The sequence below is a fragment of the Lepidochelys kempii genome, chromosome 1, assembly GCF_965140265.1.
Source record: "Lepidochelys kempii isolate rLepKem1 chromosome 1, rLepKem1.hap2, whole genome shotgun sequence".
NCBI lineage: Eukaryota > Metazoa > Chordata > Testudines > Cheloniidae > Lepidochelys > Lepidochelys kempii.
In genome coordinates, this window is record NC_133256.1 from 283,909,655 (window position 1) to 283,921,530 (window position 11,876).

The following is an 11,876-nucleotide window of genomic DNA, read 5'->3' on the forward strand; positions in this document are numbered from 1 at the left end:
TTGAGAACCCAGATTTGTCACAAAGGATCTGTATATTTACTTGTCCTATCCCAAGCAACTAGCATATATTTACCCCCATGTCTTGTATTTAAGTGCTGGATTTTTATTAGCAATAGTGTGATTGAACATGTGCTGTAATTCATATGCCTATTTTGGTCCTTTCTTGTTTGTCTTTTTTATTACATTGTTTTGTTTAACTCAGGAAAAAACAATGAAACCAAGAGCTTCTAGCACTAAATTGTCTTCTGTCATTTACTTATGTACAGTTCAGTTATGAACGTGTCCTCCTTCTTTTAGGGTTCAGGTTTTTTCTTTACACAATATCTGTACATTCTGATGTAAATATATGTGGTACTTTTTCTAACCTTTATTCCCCTCATGTGCTGTGGCGTGTACAACAGATCCCACAGACTTTTTTGATGCAAACAAACAGTTCTGGCACATGCTAGGGTGTCAGCAATGTCAATAGGACAACTCACATAAGGGAGGATATCTGGATCAGGCTCATTAAGTGTTGACAAAAGAAGCCATTACAAGAACACCCTAGTATAGATTAAAGGTTTCAGGAAATGTTCTTACCTACCCTCAAGACACAGTAATGATTTCTGAAGGACTAATGCACCCATAGACTTGGGGGTGGAAGCACTCTGACTTTAAGATCAGAAGGAACCATCGTGATCTTTTAGTTTGACCTCCTGCACATTGAGGCCACAGAACCTCACCCACTCCTGAAAAAGACACCTGATCAGTCCAATAAAACAAACTGACAGATATCAGAGCATGAACAAAAATTACTAATTATGATTCTAAAGTCCTTCCATAGAATTCTAGAAGCAGCAATCCAGGGTATTATACAGGGGTCTCAAAGTCCCAGCCCGTGGGCCATCTGCGGCCTGAGAAACCTCCCCACTGCAGCCTGTGGAGGAGAGATGCAGGTAGACACGCTGCCAGCAATGTCTGCTGCAGGCAGGCACACACACACACACACACACACACCCGCCCCTGTAGCTCCTACTGGCTGGGACACAGGGACGGAGATACCATCACTAGTCACTGGGCAAAGTCAGCCATGGAGGCAGCATCATTAGTCGCTGGGCAGAGTCAGCCTCGGAGGCAGCATCACTTTTTTCCCCACAATGAATATAAACAAGTCAAAATACCGAACACAACTATCCGACGCACACCCCTTGCTGCAATCCTGAAGATTTCAACTGCTCGGTCACTGAGGTCAAACATCAACAAACTGACAGAACTGAAGCATTGCCAGGTGTCTGGCAAACACTAAACTCTCTGGCACGTGAAGAATTGTATAAAGTTGTATGACTTTTATTATTTCTAAGAAATTTGAAATAAAAAATACAATATAAACATTTTCTTTTCTGAACACCATCTTCAGAGACAATATTGGCCCGCTGGCAAGATTTGAAGACTGGCACTGGCCCTAAGGTAAATTGAGTTTGAGACCCCTGTATCATATATCTTAGTCAGGTCAGTGTTTTACATGCATCCTCAACACAAGGATGAATTATTTTGCCAGTGATACAAGAATGGGAAAATAGAATATTAATACATACAAGTTGGAAAGGAGGAAGATAGAACAAAAAGCAGTCAACTGCTACATGGACAATTCAGAACTGCATCTCAGTGTCTATGCCAAATGTAAAGGAATGCCTGTCAGAAATGTACACTGGGAAATAGAAATGAAAACTTCCAATAATAATTTCAATAATGGTTTTGAAAATGTTTTAAATGAAAAATTTCAACTAAGAATGTCACCAAAAAAGTTGTGAAAAGCGAAAGGCAATTTATGAAAATGTTCCATTTATGAAAAAAGGAATATTTTCCAGCAAATATTTTGAGCAGCTGTAGCCCAGAACCACAGGGAGGAGGATAAGCAAGCCTTTCCTTAGGAGGAGGTGATCCATCCAGTAGGAAGCTAAGACTGCCCCAGAGCCAGAGGCACAGTGAAACCAAGCAGAGGCTGTAACTTTGGGTTTGATACTATGATCTTTGTGTGGAATGATTAAGGGATGAGAGTTTCACACATTCATATTTGGAACATCTTGAACAATGCAAAAATGAAGATAAGCATCAAATCAAACCTGATTATCCCAATTATGTGCTAGAGAAAAAACTACTATATTCTTTACATATACTGGGGCTATAATCCCAAAATAATATGGAGGCAAAATTGGCCAGGTATTTGTACAGCCTCCGTGCATGTCAAGGCTCTAAGGATTTCATTGGCAGTGGTGGACATAACATTTAAAAATGTCCAAATGCATATCATTGAATCCTTAGGAAAAAAGGGTCATAGCTCTGTTTTGTTGATCTATGCTTATGCTACTAGCTGTCCAAAGACCATCCCTCTGCATATACAACAGCTCATCAAGCGGCTGAGGAACAAATGACGTTTTATGAGGGTGAGTATTCCAAAAGAAATTAAAAACAAGAATCCACAAGAATGGAGGTCCTTAGAAATTAGAGAAAACTGGGAACTGATCAAGAACAGAACCCCACAGTGATTGGGTATGACCTGAGAAGGAGAGAGACATTCTCTTGGGCTTGTAAACTGTCAGCTGGAAGGCCACATGGGGTATGTCTTCACTGCAGCTGGGAGCATGCCTCCCAGCATGGCTAGACAGATGAGACCCCTGTATAATACCCTGGACTGCTGCTTCAGTTTTATAGGGGTATTATACAGGGGTATAACCACCTCCACAACCTGGGACCCTAAAACTAATTACCACCCTGCTGCCTGGAGGAAGGCCGCTCCAAAGGGAATGCACTCCACAGCCCAGGATCTTGCTGCTGCATGCTGTCCTTCCAGGCAAAGAGATATCATGGCCAGTGAGTCCAGTCCCCCGCCAGAGCAACTTCACCTCCTGAAGCTTCTCTGCCAGACCAAGAGGAACCACCTGGTGAGTCTGCAGACACAACAGAGGCCCGCCCCACAGAGGGTGAGACAGGGGAAGATGACTGCATCTACCTCCAGTACCCGATCCCTACAGACCTCCTCCTCTGCCCCTTCTGCTTCCTCTTCCGTGGAGTCCAGACACTCGGGGCCCTCAGCAAACACATTCAGAAGACCCACAACAAACGGATCACCTTCCAATGTAGCCGCTGCGGTCTACCATTCAAGACTCGAAAGAAATGTAAGTACCATCAAACCACATGCAAGGGACCCCTCACAAGGGCGAAGGTCAATCCCACTGACACCCTGCAGGTTCCAACCCTGATCCCCACAGATGCTCCAGCTTCAGCACCCCAACCAGCATCCCCAGAGCCACAGCACATAAGGGGGGACCAACGCCAACCAAGGAAAGCACAATCCCAGCCTTGAGGACTGGCTGACAACGCCACCAAAAGAACCAGCCCTGTCTCCAGAATCCCCACGCTGGACCCTGCCATGAGGGGGGGTCACCACCATCTCACAAGTCAGCAACCTCACCAGACTCCTCAGCGACCTCATAGAAACCATGTGGCACAACACTGATAGGACACAGGGCAGTGCTCCCCAGCAGGTAAGCTCATACGGCCCTGCAGTAGGAGCAACTAGCACGCCCCCCAGGCAGCCCGGCGAGATCCAGCCAACAGAGGAGCTTCCTGCAGCCCCCAGATCCCACAACCAGACCCCACCCCTGGGTGACCCAACACCTCCTCCAGGGTTGCCCAGTGAGACCCCGACCGCCAAAAATCCCATACCCCACTGAGGACCCCCCAGCCGGATACTGCCCACAGGAGAACCAGAACCGTCCCCAGTGCTTCCAGACACGACCATGTCCGTCTCTTCCCGCCCCCTGCAAAGTCCAACACCAGTGCTTCCAGAACCCCACTCCCCCCTGCAAGGTTCAGCGCTGCCTCTGGGACATCGAGAACTGCCCCTCCCCCCCACCGCACCAGGACCCCCGCCTCAAGATCCACCTGAACACCACTCCCCAGTCCGAGAGACAACAAGGCCGCAGACCATCCCTGCAGCACCTGAACCTGCGGAGACAACGCAGCAGGAGGAGCGATGGCTGCGAGCAAGGGTCGCCACGCCGTGGCAATTCGCCTGGATGGAAGAGCCAGCAAAGGCTGACAACTTCGAGAACTTCGACACCCTGATGGACAGGCTGACTGCAGAACTGTCTGCAGAAATCACAGCTGGTAGGAGGGAACCCCAGGAGGCCACACAGACCACTCGCAGATTCCCAGCGCCGAGCCGTAACAACACTGCCAGAGAAGGCAGGAGAGGGGAGGCCAGCCACCGTTACGATCCGGTGGCCGCATCCTGTATTCAGAAACTATACAGAACGAACCTCCCAAAAGCCATGAGGGAGATCCTAGATGGGACCTCCTCCTACTATTGCAGCATCCAGCCCAATAGGCTCTACTCCTACTTCAAGGACGTGTTTTGATCGCAAGGCCCAGACCAACGTGCGACACCCAGAATGCCTTCTCCCGCTACCCCGGATCAACCTCATGGAGGACCTGGAGCAAGATTTTTCCCCGCAGGAGGTGCTGGCAAGGCTGATGAGGACCAAAAACGCCACCCCTGGAAAAGATGGCATCCGCTACCACCTGCTAAAGAAGCAAGACCCTGGCTGCTTAGTGCTTGCTGCCATCTTCAACAAATTCAAGCAGTTCTGCCACTCCCCCCGCTCCTGGAAAAAATCCATGACTGTGCTCATCCACAAAAAAAGCAAACAAGATGACCCTGGCAACTGGAGGCCCATCTCCCTCTGCTCCACCATCTACAAGCTGTATGCCAGCTGCCTAGTGGCAAGGATCACGGACTGGTCAGTGTGTGGGGGTGCCGTCAGCTCAGCGCAGAAGGGCTATATGTCCTGCGAGGGATGCTACGAGCGCAACTTCCTACTTCAGACTGCCATCCAGGCAGCCAGGAGATCCAGGAGGCAGTGCGCTGTAGCATGGCTCGACCTGACCAAAGCCTTCAGGTCCATACCCCACCATCACATCTTCGCCACCCTGGGAGAGTTTGGGATGCCAAAGGCCTTCATCCAGATCCTCCGGGACCTCTACAAGGACTGCACCATCACCATCCGCACCACGGACAGAGAGACTGATGCCATCCCCATCCACAGTGGCATGAAACAGGGCTGCGCCCTCAGCCCCATCATCTTCAACCTGGCCATGGAACCACTCATCCAAGCCATTTCCAGCAGCCCAACCTGCTTTGACCTGCTCAGCAAGAAAATCAGCATCCTGGCCTACACGGATGATCTGGCCCTGGTCGCTGACAGCTTGGAAAGCCTCCAGCGGATGCTAGACATCGCCAGCCGAGCCACCGAGTGGATGGGTCTCTGCTTCAACTCCAAAAAGTGCTCCTTCCTTCACATCAAAGGCAGCACCAGGGCTCTGGTCCGGGCGACACAGTTCCTGATCCAGGGCGAGCCCATGGCCTCCCTTGAGGAGGGAGAGGTATACCAACACCTGGGCACACCCACAGGAGTCCACGTCCGACAGACCCCCGAAGCCACCATTGCAGAGATCCTGCTGGACGCATCACAAATTGATTACTCCCTGCTTGCCCCCTGGCAAAAGATCAATGCCCTCAATACCTTCCTGATCCCCTGCATCTCCTTTGTCCTCAGGGGATCGGCCGTAGCTAAGGTGCTCCTGAACAAGGCTGATAGCACAATCAGGCAGCTGATGAGGAAATGGCTCTACCTTCCCCAGAGGGTCAGCATTGACATCTACATCTCCCACAGGCAGGTCAGCGCCAACGTCCCCCAGATGGGTGACTTGTGTGATGTGGCAGTGATCACCCACGCCTTCCGCCACCTGACATGCCCAGACCTGACGGTGAGGAGTATCGCGGAGGAAGCCGTAAGAGACATAGTCAGGAAACGCATCATCAGGGCCCCCTCCATGCAGGATGTCTCCACTTACCTCTGCAGCTCCCTGGAAGCTGAATTCGGGAGAGAGGGGGAAGACCCGTCCTCTCTCTGGTCCTGTGCCTGTAACACCTTGAGATGCCTAGAAAAGAGGATCGGCTGTTGCTGGAAGTAGCGCAAGGTGCGCCGGGAGCTCAGAATACTGGTGCCACACATAAAGACCCCGGACCACACCATCATCTCCCCAACCGCCAGAATGATGCTGGAAAGGACCCTGAAAGACGCCATCCACTACCGCTACGCCGAGAACCTCAAGCGGAAGCATCAGGGTTCCTTCCCCACTCTGAACTCTAGAGTACAGACGTGGGGACCCGCATGAAAGACCCCCCTAAGCTTATTTCTACCAGCTTAGGTTAAAAACTCCCCAAGGGACAAATTCTCCTTTGTACCTTGGATTAGGTAACGCTGCTGCCACCACCAAGTGATTTAGACAAACTCAGGGAAAGGACCATTTGGAGTTCCGACTCCATCCCCTAATATCCCCCCAAGTCCCCACACCCCTTTCCTGGGGAGGCTTGAAAATACACAAGATGAGCACAGACCAACCTTAGGATTTTTAGGACACTAAATCAGATTCTAAAAAAACCAGAACTTTATTAGAAAGAAAAAAGGTAAAAGATGCACCTCTGTAAAATTAGAATGGAAGATAATCTTATAGGGCAATCAGATTCAAAAACAGGGAGGATTTCCCTCTGGGCCAAACTTTAAAGTTACAAAAAGAAAACCAGGAATACACCTTCCTCTCAGCATAGAGGAAAATCACAAGCCAAAACAAAATAAGCTAATGCATTCTCTTGCTAGTACTTACTAATTCTAATGGAGTTGGATTGCTTGCTTCCTTGATCTGTGTTCAGCAAGCACACAGAACAGACCAAAACCTTTCCCCCCGCCCCCCAGATTTGAAAGTATCTTGTCCGCTTATTGGTCCTTTTGGTCAGGTGCCAGCGAGTTTACCTGAGCTTCTTAACCCTTTACAGGTAAAAGGATTTTGTGTCTCTGGCCAGGAGGGATTTTATAGTACTGTACACAGAAAGGTTGTTACCCTTCCCTTTATATTTATGACACACACCCCAAATCACAGATAGTGTTGGACAGCCTGTTCCACACTGGCTGTGATTTCTTCCTGGAGCTCTAGGAGAAAACAGAGTTAATAAGACACATATACCTTTAGATATACTACTGACTATATAAAAGCTGACTATTTTCCACATTTCAAGGATGATTTTAACCAGTTGATTCTGGGAAACTTTCATGGGAGAGTGCATCAGCCACCTTGTTAGAAACTCCTGAAATGTGTTGTATTTCAAAATCAAAATCTTGGAGAGCTAAACTCCACCAAATAAGTTTTTTGTTATTTCCCTTGGCGGTATGAAGCCACTGTAGCGCAGCATGGTCGGTTTGCAGGTGGAAAAGCCGTCTCCAAATGTATGGGTGTAGCTTTTCCAGAGCATAGACAATGGCATAACATTCCTTTTCACTGACTGACCAGTGGCTTTCCCTCTCAGACAGTTTCTTGCTGAGAAACACAACAGAATGGAATTCTTTATCTGGTCCTTCCTGCATTACAACTGCTCCCACACCACGCTCGCACGCATCTGTGATTACTAGGAACGGTTTGTCGAAGTCTGGGGCCCTTAGCACAGGGTCAGACATGAGTGTCACTTTAAGCTGGTTAAAGGCCTTCTGACACTCTTCAGTCCACTGAACTGTATTGGCTGTTTCTTTTTGGTTAGATCTGTCAGTGGGGCGGCGATTTGGCTGTAGTGCGGTACAAATCGCCTGTACTATCCGGCCAAGCCTAAGTAGGATTGGACCTGGGTTTTTTTGTTTTGTTTTTTTAACTTTGGGACAGGCCACTTTTGGATAGCATCCACTTTGGCCTGTAGGGGGTTGATAGTTCCTTGACCCACCTGGTGTCCAAGGTAAGTCACTCTGTTGTGGCCTATTTGACACTTCTTAGCCTTAACAGTTAGTCCTGCCTCCCTTATGTGCTCGAAGACTTTTTGTAAATGCTCCAGGTGTTCTGCCCATGAACCAGAACAGATGGCCACATCATCAAGGTAGGTGACTGCAGATACTCCCAATCCTGCTAGGAGACCATCTACAAGTTTTTGGAAGGTAGCAGGTGCATTTCGCAGCCCAAAAGGGAGCACATTAAATTCATACAGCCCTGCATGGGTGATGAAGGCTGACCTTTCCTTGGCGGATTCATCAAGCAGTACTTGCTAGTACTCCTTGGTTAAGTCTAAGATAGAGATGAACTGGGCCCGTCCCAGTTTCTCTAATAGCTCATCTGTGCGTGGCATTGAATAGTTGTCTGGGCAAGTCACAGCATTTAGCTTATGGTAGTCCACGCAAAAGCATATTTTCCCCATCTGGTTTGGGAACTAGAACCACTGGAGATACCCATGCACTGTCAGAAGGGCGGATTACACCCATCTGTAGCATATCCTGGATCTCCCATTCTATAGCAGTTTTGGCTTGAGGAGACACCCAGTAAGGTTGGGCTCTAATTGGGCAAGTATTACCTGTGTCAATGGAGTGGTATGCCCGTTCGGTCCGTACTGGGGTGACTGAGAACATCAGTGTGAAGCTGGCACACAGCTCCTTGAACTGCTGTCGCTGCATACGCCCAAGGGTCATGGAGAGGTTCACCTCTTCCATGCCACTGTCACTTTTTCCTTCATCGTAGACACCTTCAGGCCCCTCAGCATCATCTCCTCCCTGGGCTGTAAACTGACAAACCTTTAATTCTCTGGAATAAAAGGGCTTTAGGTTTGAGTACACCTTACAAGGTACATGGTACACCTTAGGCTTTAGGTTTGAGGTGGGGGATGCTATGAGATAGTTAACAGCTCCCAGGAGCTCTTGGACCATGAATGGCCCTTCCCATGATGCTTCCATCTTATGGGCCTGGAACGCCTTCAAGACCATGACCTGGTCCCCTACTTTGAAGGAATGCCCTCTGGCATGTTTATTATACTAGGCTTTTTGCTCTTCCTGAGCATCTTTTAGGTTTTCTCTAGCAAGGGCTAAAGAGGTTCGGAGGGTGTTTTTGTAGGTTGGTTACAAAGCCAGAATGTTAGTTCCTGGAGAAGGAGTAAACCCCTCCCATTGGTGCTTCCCCAACTGTAATGGCCCCTTAACCTCGCAGCCATGCACAAGTTCAAATGGTGAAAACCCTAAACTGGGTTGTGGTACAGCTCTGTAGGCAAAGAGTAACTGCTGTAACACTAGGTCCCAATCATTGGAGTGCTCATTTATGAATTTACGTATCATGGCCCCCAAAGTTCCATTAAACTTCTCCACCAGGCCATTCGTTTGATGGTGGTAAGAGGTTGCAACTAAGTCACTCACCCGTGAGCTTCCAAAAGGCTTTCCATGGTTCCTGCCAGGAACTTAGTTCCTGAATCTGTCAGGCTGTCAGAGGACCAACCTACCCTGGCAAAAATATCTGTTAATGCCTGGCACACACTTTTAGCCCTGGTGTTGCTTAGAGCTATTGCTTCCAGCCGTTGGGTGGCAAAATCCATGAAAGTCAGTATGTACTGCTTTCCTCTGGGTGTCTTTTGCAGAAAACGACCCAGAATATACACAGCTACTTGCTGAAATGGAACCTCAATGATGGGGAGTGGCTGGAGAGAGGCTTTGACCTGGTCTTGAGGTTTTCCCACTCTTTGACATACCTCACAAGACCGGACATAGGTAGAAATATCCTTGTCCATTCCCTCCCAGTGGAAGGACTCCCCCAAATGGTCTTTGGTCCTGTTCACTCCAGCATGGCCACTAGGATGATCGCGGGCTAAGCTCAAGAGCTTTACCCGGTACTTAGTTGGAAGTACCAACTATCTTTGAGGATGCCAGTCTTCCTGGTGTCCACCAAAAAGAGTTTCCTTGTATAAAAGTCCTCTTTCTACAACAAACCTGGATCGATTAGAAGATCTGAGAGGTGATGGGTTGCTCCGTGCCGCCGTCCAAGCTCTCTGGAGGTTTTCACCTGCTTCCTGTTCAGCCTGGAACCATTCCCTTGATGCTGGAGACATCAGTTCCTCATTGGATTGTGGACTCGGGCTTGGTCCCTTGGGAAGCGAGGTAGGGGATGCGGCTGTTTCCGTTGACTGTGAACCGCTCTCCGCTGGTGCACAATGTTGGGTTTCAGGCTCCGGTTGACCTCTTGTGCAGGTTTAGTTGCTGTTGCCAGTGTGGGCTCAGTGGTGCCCTCTGGTGTTGGGGTTGCAAGTGCTGGATTCAGTGCAGGCAATGGTTCTGGTGCTGGTTGCTCTGCCAGTTCCAGTTCTGGGACTGGCTCTGTCTGGGTCTCTGTGACTGGATCCACTACTGCTGTCGCAGACGTTGGCATGTGGTCTGGCTCCACCACCTCAGTTTGAGTCTTTGGTAGCACAGACTGGGCCCTTGTAGAAGACTCAGGAATTGAGCTAGTTGTGAAGATTTGCTTAGCCTGGCTGTGGGTGACCATCCCCACCCTCTTGGCTAGCTTCACGTGGTTGGGCAAGTCTTCCCCCAGCAGCATGGGAATGGGATAATCATCACAGACTGCAAAAGTCCACATTCCTGACCAGCCCTTGTACTGGACAGGCAACTTTGACTGTAGGCAAGTTTAAAGAGTTTTTGACATGAAGGGTTGAATTGTCACTTGGGCCTCTGGGTTGATGAATTTGGGGTCCACTAAGGACAAGTAGATAGCTGACACTTGTGCTCCAGTGTCCCTCCACGCTGTAACCTTCTTCCCACCCACACTCACGGTTTCCCTTTGCTCTGAGGGTATCTAGGAGGCATCTGGGCCTGGGGACCTTTGGTGTGATTGTGGTGTAATGAACTGCAATCTGTTGGGGTTCTTGGGGCAGTTGGCCTTTACATGCCCCACCTCATTACATTTAAAATATCGCCCAGCTGACTGGTCACTGGGGCAAGGTTGGTTGCTGGAGATGGGTGTGGTGGGGCGATAAAGTGCCTGGGGTTTTCCTTGGGATGTAGGTGGGGCCTTGGGTGGCTCCCGGTGATAGGGATTTGTTTTGGGTTGCCCCTTCTGATATTCGCCCCAACTGCTACTAGTTTTTTTCTTTTCTGCCACCTCCACCCATTTGGCTCCAATCTCCCCTGCCTCAATTACAGTTTTGGGCTTCCTGTCTAGGATGTACCTTCTATTTCCTCAGGAACACCCTCTGAGAACTGCTCCATTTGCATTAGGAAGGGCAACTCTTCTGGAGATTTAACACTTGCTCCTGATATCCAGGCATCCCAATGTTTCACAATGTGGTAGGCGTGTCAGGTAAATAACACGTCTGGTTTCCGCCTTTGGGCTCTGAACTGCCGAAGGACCTGCTCGGCTGTTAGCCCCATTCAAATCCTGGCCTTGTCTTTAAAAAGTTCATAGCTGTTCATGGATGCCTTAGGCATTTCAGCTGCTACCTCTGCTAAGGGTCCACTGAGCTGTGGCCTCAGTTCCACCATATACTGATCTGTAGAGATGCCGTACCCAAGGCAGGCTCTTTCGAAATTTTCTAAGGCCTCTGTATCATCGCCTGTCTTGTAGGTGGGAAATTTCCTTGAGTGGGGAGCAGTACCCGGAGAAGGATTAGTAGGGTTAGCTGGCAAATTCAGCTTAGCCTTTTCCAGCTCTCAGTGCTTCAGTGTTAACTCCGTCTCCAAGCGGTGCTTCTCCGCCTCCAAGTGTTTTGTCACTTTCCTCTCCTCTGCTTCCAACTCCAAGCATTCTAAGGCTGTCTGTCATGTGCTTTTTGTCTCTCTTCAGCTTCAAATTTAGCTAATTCTAGTTTCTGTTGGACCTTGTTTTTTGCCATCCTAGCTTCTGCTTGCTTAGCTTACCCAAGAGCTAAAAAGAAAAAAAACCTGCTTGTGAATTTCCTGGCTGTAGCTAACACCTTTGTTTAAAAAAAACCTAAAACTTCTGCCTCCAGGCAAAGAGAGAGAAAAGGGGGGGAAAAGCACCCCCCA